Source organism: Podarcis liolepis (assembly GCF_965112155.1).
Source record: "Podarcis liolepis genome assembly, chromosome: 4".
In the NCBI taxonomy this organism is placed as follows: Eukaryota; Metazoa; Chordata; class Lepidosauria; order Squamata; family Lacertidae; genus Podarcis; species Podarcis liolepis.
Genome location: NC_139558.1, coordinates 80,699,073 through 80,718,537, shown reverse-complemented (window position 1 = coordinate 80,718,537; position 19,465 = coordinate 80,699,073). Strand labels below are relative to the sequence as shown.

Here is a 19,465-nt window from a genome sequence, read left to right as displayed (position 1 = left end):
AAAATGTGTTTTTGGAAGACAAAAGAGCTGACTGATGCCAGATGAGGTGACTTAACTTGCTCACAACCCCATTATACATTCCCTTTTCAATAGTGAGCGTGTCACTACAATGTGAAACTGCATTTGGCTCCCAGCAGGGGGGATGGGTTGCAGGTGGAGGGAGAAACCCCTTGTTTCAGCAAGGTGAAGACTAATGGATGCTTTCAAATCCCCCAGGAGCACATCAAGCACCAATTAGGTAATGCATGCAACTACAATATTGTCTCCATTATAGTTTCAATTTACTTGTCACAAGTTCTCTTAACAGCTGGTGTCTTGTTAGGGAGCTACTCCTGTACAGTCATTGGGGGAGGGGGGATCACAGTGACATATTGTTTGGAGACTGCTGGCAGGTTATTGCCAGCTTGTGTCAGCAGCTTCAGTCCCACTCCGAACAGTGAAAAGAAAGCACAGCGACTGAATCAATGCGGGTAGAAACTGGCTACCCAACAAATTCTCTTACATGCATTTTTATGTGTGAAAAAAAATTAATAAAAAATAAAAAATTACTCCAATAGTGATACACGGATTATTTGGAGAGTGAAATAGGGCCTAGCAAGAGCAGAGAGCAAATGGAGGTGGTCTGAAAGTGAGCAGAGGAGGTGATCTGATGGTGAGGTAATCTTTAAGGTCTGAGAGTAAGTGCTAGTTGTTGTTTTTTACACTGGGGTTTTTAGGAGTTGTTGGAGTTTCTGACTTTACTCATTTTTGTATTTGCACACAGTTCCTAGGAACTGAACCCTCATATAAGTTGTGGGTTTACTGTACTGTACCATACAGTAACATATCAATATAAACAGTAAACATTCTCTGAGCGTAGTCTGGATCCAAAATGGCACCACCTCTGCAAGCGAAAGGGGCTAGAGGCTAGAGGTTGGGGAGCCACAATATTAGCAAAAGTACACAATATATTTATGGAGGGAAAAAAAATAAGGCTCTTCTTATGTTCTTACATGGCTCCTCTACATATAGAATAATAGTTCACTGTGTAGTCACAAATGCTTGCCATATACATTCAAATCTCGAAAAGTAATCACTAGCCACAGTTCTTAAATGCTAGTGTACACTGTGCAGTTCTTAAATGCTAGTGTACACTTTGAACTAAGCCCGCCTGCTATTTTCCTTGAGCCTTCTTTGTTTATATACTGGTTAAGCTTTAAATGTGTAGCTACACATTAAGCTTTTAAAATCCATAATTTACAAAACCAGTCTCCCCAGGTGTCGGTAAAGCCAAGAATATGTTGTGATCTATTAAGAAATGGATTCTAATTGCCATGTTTGTCTCGGAAGCGCTCCAAAACAGATAGCGCAACAAACAGCTCTTCATCATGTGTCTATTAAAGCCATTGCATCACCGAAACTTATTAACTTGTACCAAGGTATGTTTAACTCAGAAGCTAGTCACACTGCGTTCATAGGGACGTCCTATTCGGTAAACGTTCTAGTTTGGGTTTTTTGTTTTACGCCTTTGATTCTTCTTAATGTCTTTAGGCTCTGTCCTTCACCATGAGGAAGAAGAGGTGCATGTTTTGATTTGAATGTCATCTGTTTTCCTGCAGTGATTCGAGTATAACTGGTGGAACCGCTAACATTTGAAGCGTGCCTAAGTGGGTGAATTAAATTTCTATTAGACACACTCCTTTTGCCCTTGCCCTTCAGGCGCGGGCTGGGAGCCGTGTTACAACACACGGCATATGGAACTGTCATTTAGGATGGACTGGTTTATCATTAAAGGCTGCGCCAGTTGAACATCTCTCAGGGGTTTTTTTTAAGTGCTGGAAACATTTGATTTCCTTATCGTAATGCCCCACGCCATCCTCTCCTTTCAAGGCTGGATGTAGCTTTCTCTAGCAATCTTCAGGCAAGCCTGGGCAGGGATGAAATGGAGAAAGCCCTCCGTATCCTTTGCCTGCTCCTCCTTTGAAGTTTCCACCCCAATTCAGGCGCTTTCATCCAAGCTTCTCTCAGTGCAGTTGTCAGCTATCATTTGCACACTAGAGCTTGACAGGGTGATAGCAAAAGAGATTCATGGCCCCTTTTATTTTCAGACAGAATAATCTGTCAGTTTGCCTGCTTAGGGACAGGGGCTCTTCCTTTCCTTTCCTTTCCTTTCCTTTCCTTTCCTTTCCTTTCCTTTCCTTTCCTTTCCTTTCCCCTTCCCTTTCCCCTTTCTTTCTACCCCACCTTTTCCCCTGATGGGGCTCAAGGCTGGATACATGGGGTTCTTCCTTCCTTCTGGCAGTGCTCACACTGTGAGAAGTGAAGCTACAGGGAACCAGGCAGGGGGCCTTCTCAGTTGTGGCACCCTCCCTATGGAACGCCCTCCCATCAGAAGTTAAGGAGATAAGTAATTATATACCAGTAACATTTAGGAAACATCTGAAGTCAGCCCTGTATGGGGAAGCTTTTTAAGGTGTAATGTTTACTATGTTTTTCTATATGCTGGAAGCCGCCTAGAGTGGCTGGGGCAATTCAATCAGGTGGGCAGGGTACAAATTAACAACAACAACAACAACACCTTTTATTCCTGCTATGTCCACCTAAAGGAGAACAGCAGCAAGGCTTTGCAGGGACATCACTAGGCAAGGAGCGTAGGCCCACAACACAAATGTGCGTTTGCTAATTTTTATTTTGGAGATCCAGAGCAGTGTAATGGTTAGAGTACAGGACTAGGAATATGCTCTGTGAAATAGGCTACCCTGACCATTAGGCAAAATGAGGCAGCAGCCTCCGGTATCTGATTTGGGGTGTCACAAAAGGAAAACATGTTATTTGATTTATTGATTTTTTTATAGCCAAGAAGAGGGGAAAGGTGTATCATACGTGTGGAGGAAAAACTTAAAATGCAGTGCAGAGTTCTGAAAAAATAGACCAGAGGCAATGGTACTTCATTCAGCAGAGCTTTACTTGCTACTGAAGGCAAATAAGCATAATGGTCACAAATCCAGTACATTCAGGATTGGCACAGTCCATAAAAATCAAGTTGCAGCACTTATAAGAACTTATAACAATACTAAACCTTAACGCTAAGCATACTATGACACCACACCAGAAGGAAGAGGGATAGAAAGAGAAATTAAAACCTAGGCCCCTTCTGGCCTATATTTATAGTCAGCATGACCTTAATTGGAAGAGATAAGAGAAACCATTTCAAGCCAGGTGTACTCAGCTTCTCTGAAGGTATAACCCAAACAATCATGACCCTTCTGCCTGCTTCTCTTACACAGAGAAGCTTCTAGTAGCTTCTTGGATCCTCTTGTATTAACCAGAATAGGAAAAATCTCTACACATCAGATCAATGCTTTCTGCACTAAGAAATGCAAACCAACAAGGGGCTTGTTGGATTTTCTACTTCAGGTGCCGAAGTCACTGAGGTACTATGTATTTTGACTGGCGGTGGCGGGGGGGGGAGGGGGGAGGAGAGGTCTGAAAAAAACCAGTTTTTACTCTTTACCCTGGAATGCAAAATAGCTACCCTGTTGTGCTCCCTGTTATTCAGGTGCTCCTGAAATAACAGTAAGAAAGCCTGTGGGCCTTGTTGCCAGCAAATCAGAAAAAGGCTTATTCGTTTATTTTTAAATCACTCTGGGGGGCAGTTTAACCTTTTTTATGCGATAAGTGAATGCTATGGCTTATTGGCAACTGGTGGTTCATTTGCTTCCAGGCCCATTTCAAGGTGCTGGTAATTCCTTTTTAAGGTCTATATGGCCTGGGCCCAAGTTACCTCAGAGACTCAGAGACCGCCTCCCTCCCTTTATTGGTCACCTGTCTGTCAGATGAGGAGATGATTGGCCATTCCACCTGCCACCCAGGGCTTTTTTTTCCAGCTGTAACTCAGTTCCTGCACCTCTCAGGTGGGCGCCATTGCCATTCCAAGAGAACAAGAGAGGTAGTAATGGGTGAGTTCCAGTAATTCTTTTTTTCCTCTAAAAAAATTAGCACTGAACTTAACCTTACAAATATTTACCTCAGTGGGGGACCCAGTGGTCTTATTCCCTATTAAGTATGTGTGTGTGGGACCACAGCTTTAGAGAAATAAGATCAAGCGGCGTGTGGGTAAGGAATTGTCAGTGGTGGAGAATCTGTCTATTTTGGGTTTCTCTCCATTTCTTAATTTCAGGCTGCCTCCTTACGGCACCACATTACTGTGACATTAATCCTAATACTTGCATGACGCTATTTTGTGTAATATATGTGTTTTTAAAAGAACTTTCTGCCATATAATGTACTTTGTGCACTGTTTTCCCCAACATAATAATAATAATTATTATTTGTATACTGTCCTTCACCCAAAGATCACACAGCGGTTCATAACATTAAAAATACAAAATTTGTATATAATTTTTGTATACATGTTGGAAATGATACTATAGTAACTCCTGTAATGTAATATGACAACGTTTACCGATGTAATATAAGAATGTTAACAAACAAATAAAGTGCAAATTCAAAAAACCAAAAAAAAAAAACACCAAAATGAGAACACACACAAACAAACAAACAAACCAAGAACAACCCTCCCCCCTCACAAAATAATTCATTTCTATGTACCCTTTGGAACTCCCTCCCATTAGACATCAGCAAGGAAACACTTCTGTTGCCTTTCCAGCACCTTTTGGATACTCCCCCCCCCCCAAGTGTTTTATGTGGATGTTTTTTATCCCATTCTGTGTTGTATTTGAAATTGTTATTATATATGCGCTCATCGTTGATCTTTTTATTGCTAAACTGCTTTGAGATGTGTTATAGGGAGCGATTCATAAATGGAAATAAATAATTCAGTTACACATTTTTTGGTTGGAGAATTTCATTGCAAAAACTCAGAGAACTGTGAATTTTGAATGACAGCTGTTTTTGACTATGTATTTGTTTGGGAAGTGCAGATTAGCTGAACGAATTTCTCCCCCATCCTTGATGGTGACACCCACCCACCTTGTTAAAAAAAAAAGCCTGCTGATCTCCATCTTTTGCTGCACTTTGCTGGCAAAGTACATCTGTTTTAAAATGCACTTTGATGTGATCGATTCTCACTTTAATGGTAGAATCATAGAGTTAGAAGGGACCCTGAGGATCATCTAGTCCAACCCCCTGCAATGCAGGAATATGCAGATGTCTCATACAGGGATCGAACCTGCAACCTTGGCATTATTAACACCATGCTCTAACCAACTGAGCTACCCAATGGTTATTTTACTGGTACATTTTACCAAACTGTTGTTTGCTTTTGTGCTGCTTTTAATCTTACGATTTGATTTCTAAGTCTTTTCACGGTGCCTTTTGAATGTTCTTCCTTTGTGAGTCGCCTTGAGGATTTCAGCGGAAAGGCCACAGCTACATCTGGCAAACAAATAAAGGAGGACGACACGTGCTTCCGAATTATGCAGGATGCCTCATCAGGCAGAATTATTTAGCAGGATCACTAATCACATTTGCCCCGCAAAATGTGTAAATTATTCAGAGACATTATTCCACCGCTGCTTCATAAACATTTTATAGCTCCACCTCAGGCCTTTGCCTTCCCATTTGCATAGATTCCACTGGAGAAAATTGGAATTGTGGGCCACCAAGCCATTAGCAGCTAGATTGTAAAATATGTTCTCTGGGATTTCTGACTGGCCTTTCTCCTATATGCTTTTAATAACTCTGCTGGGGTGGTGAAAGCAGGGCCAGATGTGTTCTTGGGGGTGGAAATGAGCTAATGTACGATGTGATGTAACTCTCGTTCCTTCCCGAATTGAGATTCTTCTGGAAAAAAGAAAAAAGGAATTGCGAGCCGCATTTAGATGAGCCGTTTTTCGTAAACATCCCCAGATTCTGCATGGAACACAAAGGACATGAATCACATCACAGCAGGCGCTCTAGCTGGGGAAGTGGCCCTTAGGAAGATTGCTTCCGTAACTCGGGCTTCATAATGAATGAGAACGGCTCTTAGAGGATCTGTAGGAAACTGATAGTGGCTTATTTAGCTCTGGTCTCACTGAAAAGGAGAAAAAATGTGGAGTTGAGGGGCGGAGCATTCCCTCGGCTTAAAAGAAGAAGAAAAAAGTGTGATTCCTCAAGCCACATTTGGATCCTGTTCTTGTTTTCATACCCCTTCCCGTACACCCCAAATTCCCTGTACAGCAAGGGTGACAGGGTTTTTGAAAAAAAGGTTTACAGTGTTTGCATAAGAGCAGAGAAAGCAGTATATGGATGCTTTGGGAACCAGAAGTGAAAACCAGAGCTTGAAAATAAAAGAAAAAGGACACAGCATCACAATCCCAGCAAACTGATTCACTTCAGAGATCACATGGAAGATTTTGTGTAAATATGTTCGGAAAGTGTCTGGAGCTACAAATGCCCAAGGCCTTTGGAGTAATAAAAACAGTAACACATCCATAGATAAGCAGCGTTGTTTGCAGGAACTACTTATTTTTTTACCTTACAGGGTAGCTACAACAACAGTGACACATTTTTTGTACCTTCACAGACCCAGGAACTAGTTATGGTAAGAGGCCAAGTCCAATGTGCAATTTCAAAAGCAGCTGGGGTCCCAACTTGAATAAAATATTGGGGGGGGGGGGTCAGGTAAGCCCCGCCCTGCATAAACGATCACAAGATGCGGCACAAACACACCATTTGAATGTCAATGCCCATCAACTCAGGGGCTAGCCCCCTCAAATATTTTTATGGGGGAGGGGAGCTGAAGGGACCTCGGTCCCTAGGAGTTGGCTCCTATTTACCCTACAAAAGGGGTTTTTAGCCTATGGCAGGTATACCAAATTAACCATACAGAAGTTTGAGCAACACCTACCTATATTTGCACATACAGTGGTACCTCGAGTTACAGATGCTTCAGGTTACACATGTTTCAGGTTACAGACTCCGCCAGAAATAGTACCTTGGGTTAAGAACTTTGCTTCAGGATGAGAACAGAAATCGTGCGGCGGCAGCGGGAGGCCCCATTAGCTAAAGTGGTACCTCAGGTTAAGAACGGATCTCCAGAACAAATTAAGTTCTTATCCCGAGGTACCACTCTAGTTCATTCTTCTTCCAGGTTTCCAGGGCTTTTTTTTTTCCAGCCGTAACTCACCAGAACAGTTCTGGCATTGCCTTTATAAGAGAACAAGGGAGGCGTTCATGGTGAGTTCCAGCACCTCTTTTTTCCAGAAAAATAGCACTACAGGTTTCTCTCTTGCTGGGATTGTGAGAATGGAAACAGAGAAGATCAGGAAACAAAGGGTAATGCTTACAGCAGACAGGAAATAATGACCTTGGGGAAAGAACAAGGTAAGAGCAGAACAGCACTGAAACCCCATCCCTTCATTCACTGGAAGGCCTGCTCTAATTTCTGAAATATTACATTCTCTAATCTCTTTCTTGTAAGATCTTGAAAACTGGAGTTTGTACTTAACAAAAATGACAGTGCTTAGGATTCTGCACTTTCTGGTGGAATCCTCATTACGCAGCGTTACATCAGAGAAGCAGAGAGACATAAAAAAGAGGGTGTGTCCTGGAAAAAGAGGATATATGGCAATCTGCTGGAGAACCTTGAGTTAGGATGCTTCCAGGCAGTTGTAGTTTTGGATTAATACTCCTTAAACAATATAGAATCATGGAACTTTAAGACTGTAGAGTTGGAAGGGACCACGAGGGTCATCTAGTCCAACCTCCTGCAATGCAGAATATTTTTGCCCAACATGGGTCTCGAACCCACAACCCCGAGCGTAAGAATCTTATGCTCTACCAACAAGCAAGCATTTTGCAGTATCCAGATGATGTCATTGGCATCAAAATGCCTGCTCGTATACCCACTTAACCCAGATTAACACTTTATTGGGGAGGAGGCAGAGGAATCCAGAAAGGTTAAAACAAAAAATCCCTGATGCAACATTTGACTTGAACCATTTGCAGTATTAACCCCCATTTGCAAGTGCCCTCATTAGAACTCTTCTCTGGGAGATAGAAGCAGCCTGGCCCCCTCTTTTCTGTTCCCTTTCCCTATTGCAAAAGCAGCTCCTCCTGACCAAGGCTGTACAAATTCCCTGGATCCCGTGCAGTTCTCCCGTGTAGAGCAGACAGTAGGGAGGATCCAGCTTTGCATCAGCATATTTCCTTCCCACCCTTTGTGCCACAGTTCTAGCAGTTCAGCTTTTCACATTCTTCATCACCTTTGATGAAGTGTCTTCCATTTCCCTCTGATTTTCTGTTACAAACTTCCAGATTTAATCCCTTGCGCCTAAACTTCCTTTGATGATGCTACTTCTTTGATTCAGCGGGATGCATTGTTCTTTCTGACCGTCAACAATGCAACACCCAAAAATTCATTTTGAAAAGGTGCCAAGTGAGTTTCTGAGAAGTTACTCGACAAACAAACTTTCGGATAAAATAAGACACACTGACTGCTATTTCTCTCTTCCTTCCGAAGACATTTCACAACCCATTCCGTGGGATTCCTATATTTTCCTCCACTCCCATCCAGTACTCCAGGAATATCTTATCTCTGGTCCACATCCCTTATAGAACTTGGGCTTGTTTGGATAACGGCTTTGCATTTTTATGCTGTGTGACGTATGGTATGTACCAGAAGCTGAAAAGGGCTACCTGCTGTTCTGCATGTTACGTGCATGCTGTGCTGGAGGAAAAAGAATATAGGAAGTCCTTCCTCCTGGCTCAGGGCATCAGAACACTGCTGGATTCTTCCCCAGTATTTCTCCAGGCCTGACCACTCTGCCTGCTTGCACATACAGTAACACATGCACAGTGGTGGACAGCACGTATCCCCTGAAGTACAAGCACAGGATGTGTTGACCTAGCCAAGGCAATGTTTGTTATGTAAACGGGGTGGGGAGAGAAAGAGAACAGCAGTGTCGAATATGACTGCATATTAACAGGCGTCCATGATATTATGCCAGTGGCGTAGCGTGGGGGGTGCAGGGAGGGCCGGCTGCACCGGGCGCAACATCGGGGGGGGGGGCGCTCACACTCGAGTGCTAAAATCCACGGGTAATAATAATAATAATAATAATAATTTATTATTTATACCCCGCCCATCTGGCTGGGCCTCCCCAGCCACTCTGGGGGGCTTCCAAAAGAATATTAAAATACTATAATACATCAAACATTAAAAGCTTCCCGAAACAGGGCTGCCTTCAGATGTCTTCTAAAAGCCTGGTAGTTGTTGTTCTCTTTGACATCTGGTGGGAGGGTGTTCCACAGGGAAGGCGCCACTACCGAGAAGGCCCTCTGCCTGGTTCCCTGTAACTTGGCTTCTCGCAGTGAGGGAACCGCCAGAAGGCCCTCGGTGCTGGACCTCAGTGTCCGGGTAGAACGATGGGGGTGGAGACGCTCCTTCAGATATACTGGACCAAGGCCGTTTAGGGCTTTAAAGGTCAGCACCAACACTTTGAATTGTGCTCGGAAACGTACTGGGAGCCAATGTAGGTCTTTCAAGACCGGTGTTATGTGGTCTCTGCGGCCGCTCCCAGTCACCAGTCTAGCTGCCGCGTTCTGGATTAGTTGTAGTTTCCGGGTCACCTTCAAAGGTAGCCCCACGTAAAGCGCATTGCAGTAATCCAAGCAGGAGATAACCAGAGCATGCACCACTCTGGCGAGGCAGTCCGCAGGCAGATAGGGTCTCAGCCTGCGTACCAGATGGAGCTGGTAAACAGCTGCCCTGGATACAGATTTGACCTGTGCCTCCATGGACAGCTGTGAATCCAAAATGACTCCCAGGCTGCACACCTGGTCCTTCAGGGGCACAGTTACCCCATTCAGGACCAGGGAATCCTCCACACCTGCCCGCCTCCTGTCCCCCAAAAACAGTACTTCTGTCTTGTCAGGATTCAACCTCAATCTGTTAGCCGCCATCCAACCTCCAACCGCCTCCAGGCACTCACACAGGACCTTCACTGCCTTCACTGGTTCTGATTTGAAAGAGAGGTAGAGCTGGGTATCATCCGCATACTGATGAACACCCACCCCAAATCCCCTGATGATCTCTCCCAGCGGCTTCATGTAGATGTTGAAAAGCATGGGGGAGAGGACAGAACCCTGAGGCACCCCACAAGTGAGGGCCCAGGGGTCTGAACACTCATCCCCCCCACCACTTTCTGAACACGGCCCAGGAGGAAGGAGCGGAACCACTGTATAACAGTGCCCCCAGCTCCCAGCCCCTCAAGACGGTCCAGAAGGATGTTATGGTCAATGGTATCAAACGCCGCTGAGAGATCCAGCAGAACTAGGAAACAGCTCTCACCTTTGTCCCTAGCCCGCCGGAGATCATCAACCAGTGCGACCAAGGCAGTTTCAGTCCCATGATGAGGCCTGAATCCCGACTGGAAGGGATCCAAATGCTCCACTTCTTCCAGGGTTAGGGGGCGCAAATTACTTGCCTTGCCCCAGTGCTGACAACCCACGCTACGCCACTGTATTATGCTTACCAGAATCTGCCTGTCAGAGGTTAATGCCCTTGCAAGGTTTTTGGACACCTCTAGATCTTAGCACTTTTCCTGGAGAACACGTTCCTGATCTAAGGCTTGATTTGGGGGCAGAGTTATAAGGTGGTGAAGGTTGCTGCCAACCACCTAGCATTTCCTTGGCCCAACATTAAGATCATGTCCAACCATGATTAGATCACAAAAGTCCTACTTTGCCAAGTGTTGCCTATGATCCAGCATATTCTGCCTGTTCATTCAACCATAAAATGCCAGATTTTTGTCCTAGCTGCTCTGGCCCTTATTCTCCAGCTCTTTTTCATTATTTTGTGCATAGACCATCCTAGAACAAAGTTCTCCTGGCTGCTTACAAAGTAGCAATAAAATGGTAACAATAAAAAATAATGCATTCTAGAATATAAGGGGAGGAGAATAGTAAAATGGAGTTAAAAGCTTTGCCAATTTGCTACCAAGCCAAGTTTAAAGTTTTTTTTTAAAAAAATTGCTAGTTTACCAAGCCCGAAACAACTTGGAACCAGATTACCATAAGAGGTTTTTCCTATGGTCACATAACAGGAAGTGACATCACAGGAAGAAATGGACCTAAAAACCTCTCATAGGTTCATGGATTTCCATGTGACCATTCTCAGGTGCTTTAGTGTCCAATGGGAATTTCTTTTAAAGAGGAATTTAAACGTTTTAAATAAGTAAAAGTTAAAACAAATTATTGTAAAAGTCTAGGGAAATTTACCTGTTGCTGTAAAGAAAACAACATGGGCTCCATACGGGCCTCTCCAAGGAGGGTTATTCCATTAGTGGACGCAGGGGGCAGTATGGGAAAGTATTAACTCATGTCCAGTAACATCTGCCACACATTTCCTGGCAGGGACACCAAGAGAAAGGTCTCCCAAGTAGAGCTCAGTGTCTGAGGAGGTACAGATGGAAAGAGGTGATTCTTCAGCCCTTTCTTGTTAGGAGAAAGGGCTAACAAATCCCACTTTCCAAGAAATCCAGGAATTGCAGCTCTTTCAGATATGCTTTAAATGTATAGTACAGAGGCGACGTACGACTGCCCCAAACCTTTTGCAGGCACAGTTTTGAAAATAGGATCGCGTCTAACTGCTCTCAGTACCATCATGGGCACAATAAAAAGGAAGTCTGGGGGAGCTGTCAGATACTTTGGATATGTCACATTTTTACATGGCTAGAACAGGAAAGCGCTTGGAAGCCACTTAGAGGTATTAGCCAAATGGGTACCACTCAACCTCACTATTTGCTTCCCCAGCTCCCCTTTCATCACCCTTTTGTTGTCATGCTGCTAAACCCAGAGCCTTCCATGGACCAGAGTCCCCTTTGTCAAAAGGCACGAAGTGTTATCTTCAGTTGTCAAATATATATTCCAAGTATGTCCACCCTCTCTTACTTCTAGGTCTCCCAGGTGCTGATAGACCCGAAGTCCCATCATCCCCAAAGAGCTTGGCCAATGGCCAGGGATAATAGTGGTACCTCAAGTTAAGAACTTAATTTGTTCTGGAGGTCTGTTCTTAACCTGAAACTGTTCTTAACCTGAGGTACCACTTTAGCTAATGGGGACTCCCACTGCTGCTGCACTGCTGCCATGCGATTTCTGTTCTCATCCTGAACCAAAGTTCTTAACCCGAGGTACTATTTCTTGGTTAGCGGAATCTGTAACCTGAAGCGTCTGTAACCCGAGGTACCACTAGTCCAAAAACATCTGGGGGTTACATTGATACAGAGACAAAAGAAAGCTGGTAAACCTTTGGACCAGAAAGATGATGAAATGCAAGATGCACTGTCAATACTTTCTAGGCCATCTTCAAACGTATATGACATAAATGCATTTACTATGGTCATTATGTGCATCTTGTCTACTTCTGAGCTTTGCGGAAACATTTCACAGACAGTAGCTCTTCATAGCTTTTTGGCCCACTCTTTGCATTCTCTCTCTCTCTCTGTATTATGAGCATAACAGTTCTGCATCTGACAATGTGCTGCAGTCAATCTGTTCATCTTTCAAGGTGCCATAAAATCATTTTTTATCTGGACAATAGTATCTTGCTGTTAAGCGCCATCTTTTGAAAACCCAATGTAAGTGCAACTTGGTTACCTTTCAAAATCTCAATGGCCCATTTTTGTCTCTGCTAATAAAAAGAAAATGATGGAAACAGATATTAAGGCTTTTGTTTTCTCTTAATGTTGTTGATTTATCTTTGTGAAATGCTTTTCATAATGCTAGCAAACAATACACTCTGATAAGAATTCCTTCTAAAAAGGGGGGGATGGGCAACCATATTAATTCCACATTTAATAGTTTGCAAACCTAAATTCGTTCAGTGCTTAGCCTTACTACTGTGTTTATTAAAGCTCCTTTGCTTTTGAAGAAGCTAACACTTCTCTCCAGCCTGAATGTCCTCAGTCCCTGATGTATGTCTTGGTTGGAGGTACCAGAATCCACAACACATGGCACAACAGTGCAGTCTGGTTTATAGGGCTAACTGGTGTGGCATACAACTTCCATCATCCCTGCAACATGGCTAGTGGTCAGGGATGATGGGAGTTGTAATCCCAGCAACATCTGGATGGCAACTAATTGGCTACTCCTGCTTTTGCGATATGTGCAGATTAATGCCCTTTAAATAACCAAGCCACATCTCTGTTCCTATTTACAACTGAATTTTATTCAGCTTCAGTATATTTTAATATGGTGTGGGGAATCCATAGGCTGTTTACCACATGAAGAGACATGACTCATTTTCAGGAACATGAAGCAATTTTCATTTAAAATTTCATTAGGAAAACCCAATTAAATATGTCTAGATGCTGTTATCCTGTAAAAAAATTAATATTCAGAATACAGACTAGCTCCTTTTCTGAATATGACTAATGCCAATTAAGTAGATGAAGTGGGGGCAATCATGCCATTACATCTGAACAAGAAAGCCTTGAGGGCTGACATATCAACAATCACTTCTCATGTACGGAGCAGGTGTCACTAATTGTGAACCCCATATATGGCTAATATAACCTATCAAAAATGGTTGCTTTTTTGTTGTTTATTGCTTGGAGACTTCTAAAAACCTCCAGGGGGCGCCTGACAGATAGCTAGCTCCAAGCAATTTTGCAGGGTCTCATGTTTCATTCAGAGACTGCTCAAGACATTTTGATGCTTGAGGCAGAAGATTCAAATAGTACTCCCTCAAATGGGGGTTATCATAATCACCATCAAAATAACTGACAATCTGATGTCCTTTAATGGTACCCAGAATTTAGCACCTGAGGTAGGATACCTCCAGTTGCCTAATTCAGTTGAATCAGCTCTCCTTGCATTGTCTTGTTTATAGATCCAAAGAGCAAGAGTGCAAAGGGTGAAAATAGTTATTATATTGGAGGTCTATGACTGGATCTTCCCATGTAATTTTCTTCTTCTAAAAACAGCTGAATTCGTTCAGGAATGGGTATCTAACCTTTTCTACCTACAGCATGCAGGCCATCTCTGAGCCCTGCAGGTGCATTTAAATGAATAAAATTATATGGCAGCAGGAATGGAGACCTGAGCCCTCCAGGTGTGGCTGGGTTCCAACTCCCATCAGCCCCTGCCAGCTTGGTCAGTGGTCATGGGTGATGAGAGCTGTAGTCCAACAACATCTGGAGGTCCACAGGTTCCCAACCCATGTTGGGGAGCTCAAACGGCAGGTGTCTTTATTGACTTCCAATAAAGTCAACATTTTCGGGCTACTGGCTGTTTTCGAGGGCTTCCCTAATGATCTTTTTTGTACTTTAGCAGACCTTGGGAGTTTCCCTGAACCGGCTGATAGTTCTCTTTTCTGGGTGGATGGTGCTGTTTGGCTACATAATTAAAGGCACTCACCTCTGAACATCAGAAATAAAGGGAGTGTCTGCATATACTTTTTCACTCTCCAAAACTCCAGCTCATGAGGCTGATTCTGGCAAAATTACACAGAGACATACTTCAACTCCTGTGTAAAATGCCTATATGCATTTTTATTCTCTTGCAGGATCACCTTCAGAATGAACGTGTATTCAAGCACCACATTCCAAAGAAAAAGAAGCTGTGTTTCTTCTTGCAGCAAGAACAGATTCTTGTGACACCTTAAAGACCAACAAAATTGCTTTAGCATGATTATTTATACCACAATAGGTTTATAGGTCTTTAAGCTGTCATGGCTCTCTGTTTCAAGCAGTACATTGGATGAAGCCCAGTTTCTCTATACAGTAATCTAATGGTAGAACCCCACCACAACCAACAGCCAAAAAAACTCCACCAGGCACTATTAGCATACCAAATATCTTTGATTCTCTTCCTGGGTGCCCCAAGCTAGCTTTTGCCTTTTCTGCTGATTCTGCAGCAAAGAGGTGTGCAAAATAATGGCTTGATGGTAGCGTCCTTGGCTGTGGAGGGGGCTAGCACTCCAACATCAGCAAAAGATTGTTGCTGAGGACCATCCAAACCTCCGATAGGGATCCAAGGAAGGAGAGTACCAGGGGCAGCCAGCCAAACTGACAGAGTGGCAGTTTATCAAATGCTGGCAAAAGACATGGGAAATTAGTCATGGATGTTGAGCTGAAAGCCCCTGCTGTGCTGAAGCAGACCAAAAAAAGCACATGGCTGTCCTGGCCTCCTCCTGCATCTCATTTTGACCCCTTCCCTGGAAATGCTAGCGACAGGCTTATTACTCATTATTATATAGAGTGTCAGTAAATGGCCTTTTCTTTTCTGTTTAGCTTTTCAAAAAAGGGAAAAACGAGCCATAATATAAAGCAATACAAGTGCAAAATGGTTTCAAATAAGCGTCTACAACAATGTCTTATAAATAGTAAGGTAGCAAATGGCTTTTTCAAGTATGAAATGTGACACTTGTTATATGAATAATATTTCCAAAATGTTGTCTAAAAGATTTTTTTAAATGATTTATTGTGGGGTTCTTTTTATTTATTATAAAACAAAATATGTTTACAGAATTCACTGCTTTGTTCTGTGGTTGTTGCAAACTCACTAGGATAAAGCAGTATCACACATTTAAAGGAGTGGCCAAATTTGTCAATTTCTCCTAATATGCACATTTTGTATGCAATATGCACTTTTTGCAAGCCATTTCCTCTAATACAATGCACGTCTGTATGTTATTTTCACCTGTATATGTGCTTTTATGCACACTGCACATAGCATTTGCATTTCTTTATATATTACATGGCTGAAGAACTGCATTGCAACATTCAGAGGTGGCTAATTTTCAAATGATGGCTGCCTTTTGGTTCACATATTGTTCAGAAAGTGCAAATTTGCCTTTATTGTGAACCAAATCAAATTTATCACCATTCCTACCTGTTTAGTAACATAACAACTGTAATAAAATTAACTAACATCAGAAATAGCAGCATAGAAAAGTCAATGGGGGAATATTTCAGCCTCCGAGGACACTGCAGCTACCCTTCAGGAGGCCATCCTTGAACAAAGGAACTTCAGGGGGAGACTGCAATGTGAAAACCATTTAATACATTAAATGGTTCAGTGCTACATTTGCTAATTGGCTTACCAATGCTAGGATGTATGTGTTGTCAACTCCTGTTTCTTTTGAATGGCCACTGCTAATAAGGTAATTATAATGGTCTGTGTTTTCTGAATATTCTTTCCTTCTTCCCTCAGTGTTACAATCTTCCTCCTCCAAACATCATATATATAGTGTTGGGGTGTGTGTGTGTGTGTGTGTGTGTGTGTGCGCATGTATGTATGTATGTGCGTGCATGTACATGTACTTGCAGCTCACAATAAGATTTCATGCATCTGATGGACTGTAATATACGAAAGCTTACATCATAAATTTGTTAGTCTGTAAATGTGCCACAGGGCTCTGTTGTTTTTGCTGCAAGAAGCTAACACTGATGACTACACAAACAACGTAACAGGCTGGACTTTAATTTCTCATAATATGTTTCGTTTATATGTTAAGTCGGTCTATAGAACCATATATTTTGATATATATGTTGAATCACATTTTAAAAGAATTTTATAGTTACATACAGCCTGTTACGTTGTTTGTGTTGCTATCAGTTTTGTATTTACGTGACAAAGGGTTTGGTTGTGTTTTGCAAGAGACTAACACAGCTACCTTTCTGGAAATTGACCTATTCTTACATCTTCTAACAGCAGCCTGACCAAGAGCAGAAATCAAGAGCTGAAGGTTTTCACAGCATGATGACAAGCATTATTACCTGCAGATCAAGTAGCTCTTCTGAGGCATGAAACCCGGATCCTAAAAGGTGGGTAACTCTATTTTCTTAATAATGAAACAAAGAAAAGATAGCTTGTTTTGTGGTGTGGTGGGAGGGCAAAGGAGATCATGGGTGATCCTACTGACTGGCTTCTACATAGTACAGCACATGATAAGCAAACTCAGTTCCCCTTGTTTGATACACTAATAGCAACTTTTCACCTGTAGTCTACTAGAATTCACAAGGGGTCTTGATTCAGATCAGGACCATAGTAAGGACAAATTAAATCCCCTTTCCCCTCACATTGTGGTCCTGATCTGGATTTGCTTTAGAAAACCGAACTCAAGCACACACAGCAAGCTACGAATTTTAATGTAAAAATCCAGGTGAAAATGGAAGGTTATATTCCATGATACACACCTTGCCTATAAAACTTCTCATGTTGAAATAGGAAATATAACTAGTTTAGATACCTGAGCTCTGGTGTGGAATTTAACTTAACCCTGGTAAAGAAAATTTATTCAGATTTGATTTGTAGATTTTTTTTTGCAGGGGGTTGTCATTATTCCAGATCTATTGCTTGTTGAATAATGTTTAGTTTTTAGTGTTCTAAGCGGCAATATTTTTTTTTAAAAAAAACTAAAATCAAATAAAATTCCACATACTAACTTTATCACCTAAAAATGTCATCGAAATTGCTCAGCATGCCCCTTCTACTGGCAGCCCATCTCTGAACCAGGAGAGAGCCCTTTGTTGGCCAGATGGCATTAATTTTAATGTGGTTTCCCATCCATGTCCTGTATAAATTGAGATGACAAGATTAAATTAAGAAGTCTGCTCTGGCATTGGCACGTTTGCTAACAGTGGTGGAGAAAGCCCTCCTCTGCTAATAAATCATGAGACTTCTAAGGAGAAATTTCAACACACATTTTAGTAACTTCATCACTGCTGCTTTTAATCGGTAATTAAGCATTGCAGAACGAAGGTGTTCTTCTTCCTGCCCCCCACCCTTTCGCCAAAGCTCTGCTTCCTAACCATAAGAGATGCTGGTCCTGCATCCTGATTCCACAGTAGCCAACCAGATGCAAAACCACAAGCAGGACCCAAGCACAATAGCAACCGTTACTCAGAAGCATGGCTGCTATTGTGGCCAGCAGGCATTGCTGCCCTTATCCTCCATGAACTTGTCCAATCCTCTTTTTAAACCACCAAAGTTGGTGGCCATCGCTGCTGTTAGGCATAGGTCATCAATAAAACAATAAATCACCCAATGTCTGTGAAGTCAACCATTTATTCAAAGAAACAAAACAGCTCAGTCCTAGGGTCACAGCAACCCTTCCAAGCAGGTCTTGCCCCAATGAACCAGTTGCGAGGACTGAAGGTCTCCACCTTCCCACTGCTCTCTTAAGGCTCCTCCTCCACTTCTTTCCCCAGTAGCCTAAGGCTCTGTCATCTTGTCTCTCTTTGCTCTGCCCTCTTCATTGCTTTCCATGTTCTGGGAGACCAAGGGGTAGGGGAGGTGGCCTTAGCAGGAGGGGGAAACTCCCTGGATTCTTCAGCAGCCTGCCTCATCTCTATCTCCTGGCCCCTCTCCTCCACTGCTTCTGATTCTGGACTGCTCTCTGCCACAGTCTTTTAACAGTATACAGGCGAGAAAAACTGGGAAGCTGAATTGGGGACAGGTGAAGTAGAGTTGTGAGGGAACACTCTGCTTGGGTCTCAACTTAGTAAGGAGAGGGGAGAACTTCTGGAAAGAGAAGAATCCCAAACCAGTTTGGGTGGATGTGGTGATCCATAGGCGCCGACTCCATGGGGCTTGAGGGGGCCCGAGCCCCCTCAAAAATTCGTTTGGGGGGCTCCGCCCCCCAATAATCTCCGGCGCCCCTCCAGCAGAGCGCCATCGTCGCCCCTCCCCCAGCCCAAAATGCACAGGGTCGGGCTGCATGCCTCCTGCCCTCCCTCCCGATCAAAAGCTCCACCCAATTTCCGCTCCGGAGCTGATTAATAGGCGCAGCACGCTCTCCCCTATTCGCTCACGAGGAGGCGGCGCCACTTTATTTGCATATTCATGAGCTTATTTATTATTCATGAGCTTTCCCGCCCCGCCCCCCCAATATTTTTTATAAGTCCGCGTCCCTGTGGTGATCCCCTGGTCTGTTATACTACTAGAGGAGTCCCAGGCATATTAGAAGTTGGGAAACTGACAGAAAGTACCACCTTATTTAAGAACCTAAGTATTAGGACTTAAGCTGTAACAACTATACAATTAGGTTTAAGGAATTGATGTCAAAAAAGAAGTTGTACGTTGATTAGAAGAAGTCTGTAACACACACGGAATTTACCTTATACAGTGGTACCTCGGGTTAAGTACTTAATTCGTTCCGGAGGTCCATTCTTAACCTGAAACTGTTCTTAACCTGAAGCACCACTTTAGCTAATGGGGCCTCCTGCTGCCGCCGTGCCGCCAGAGCCCGATTTCTGTTCTCATCCTGAAGCAAAGTTCTAAACCCGAGGTACTATTTCTGGGTTAGCGGAGTCTGTAACCTGAAGCATATGTAACCTGAGGTACCACTGTATATAGTTTACTGTTTTCTCAAATAAATCTATCTCCTGACACATCTTTTGTTTTACCAGTTTTGTTGAAAAATATGTTGAATGGTTTCTTTAAATGTAAAGGTTCATCATTGTTCCACTCCATGTGTATGTCTTTAAGGGGCCAGAGCAAGGGCCAGAGCAAGATAACGAGACCCAGCTTTACA

General features: G+C 43.0%; 1 protein-coding gene across 2 annotated transcripts in view; it reads left to right on the top strand.

The window, feature by feature from the left end:
• The first annotated feature begins 2,594 nt into the window (after window positions 1-2,594).
• Window positions 2,595-19,465, top strand: part of MTUS2 (microtubule associated scaffold protein 2) — a 300,965-nt gene continuing 284,094 nt past the window's right edge. The window contains exons 1-2 of one of the 2 annotated variants that reach the window (XM_083498852.1): window positions 2,595-3,938; window positions 16,642-16,754. The gene's annotated coding sequence lies outside the window, so the exon portion shown is untranslated. Of the gene's footprint in view, window positions 3,939-16,585; window positions 16,755-19,465 lie in introns of those variants that run through there. The other variant, XM_083498853.1, reaches the window with a different exon arrangement.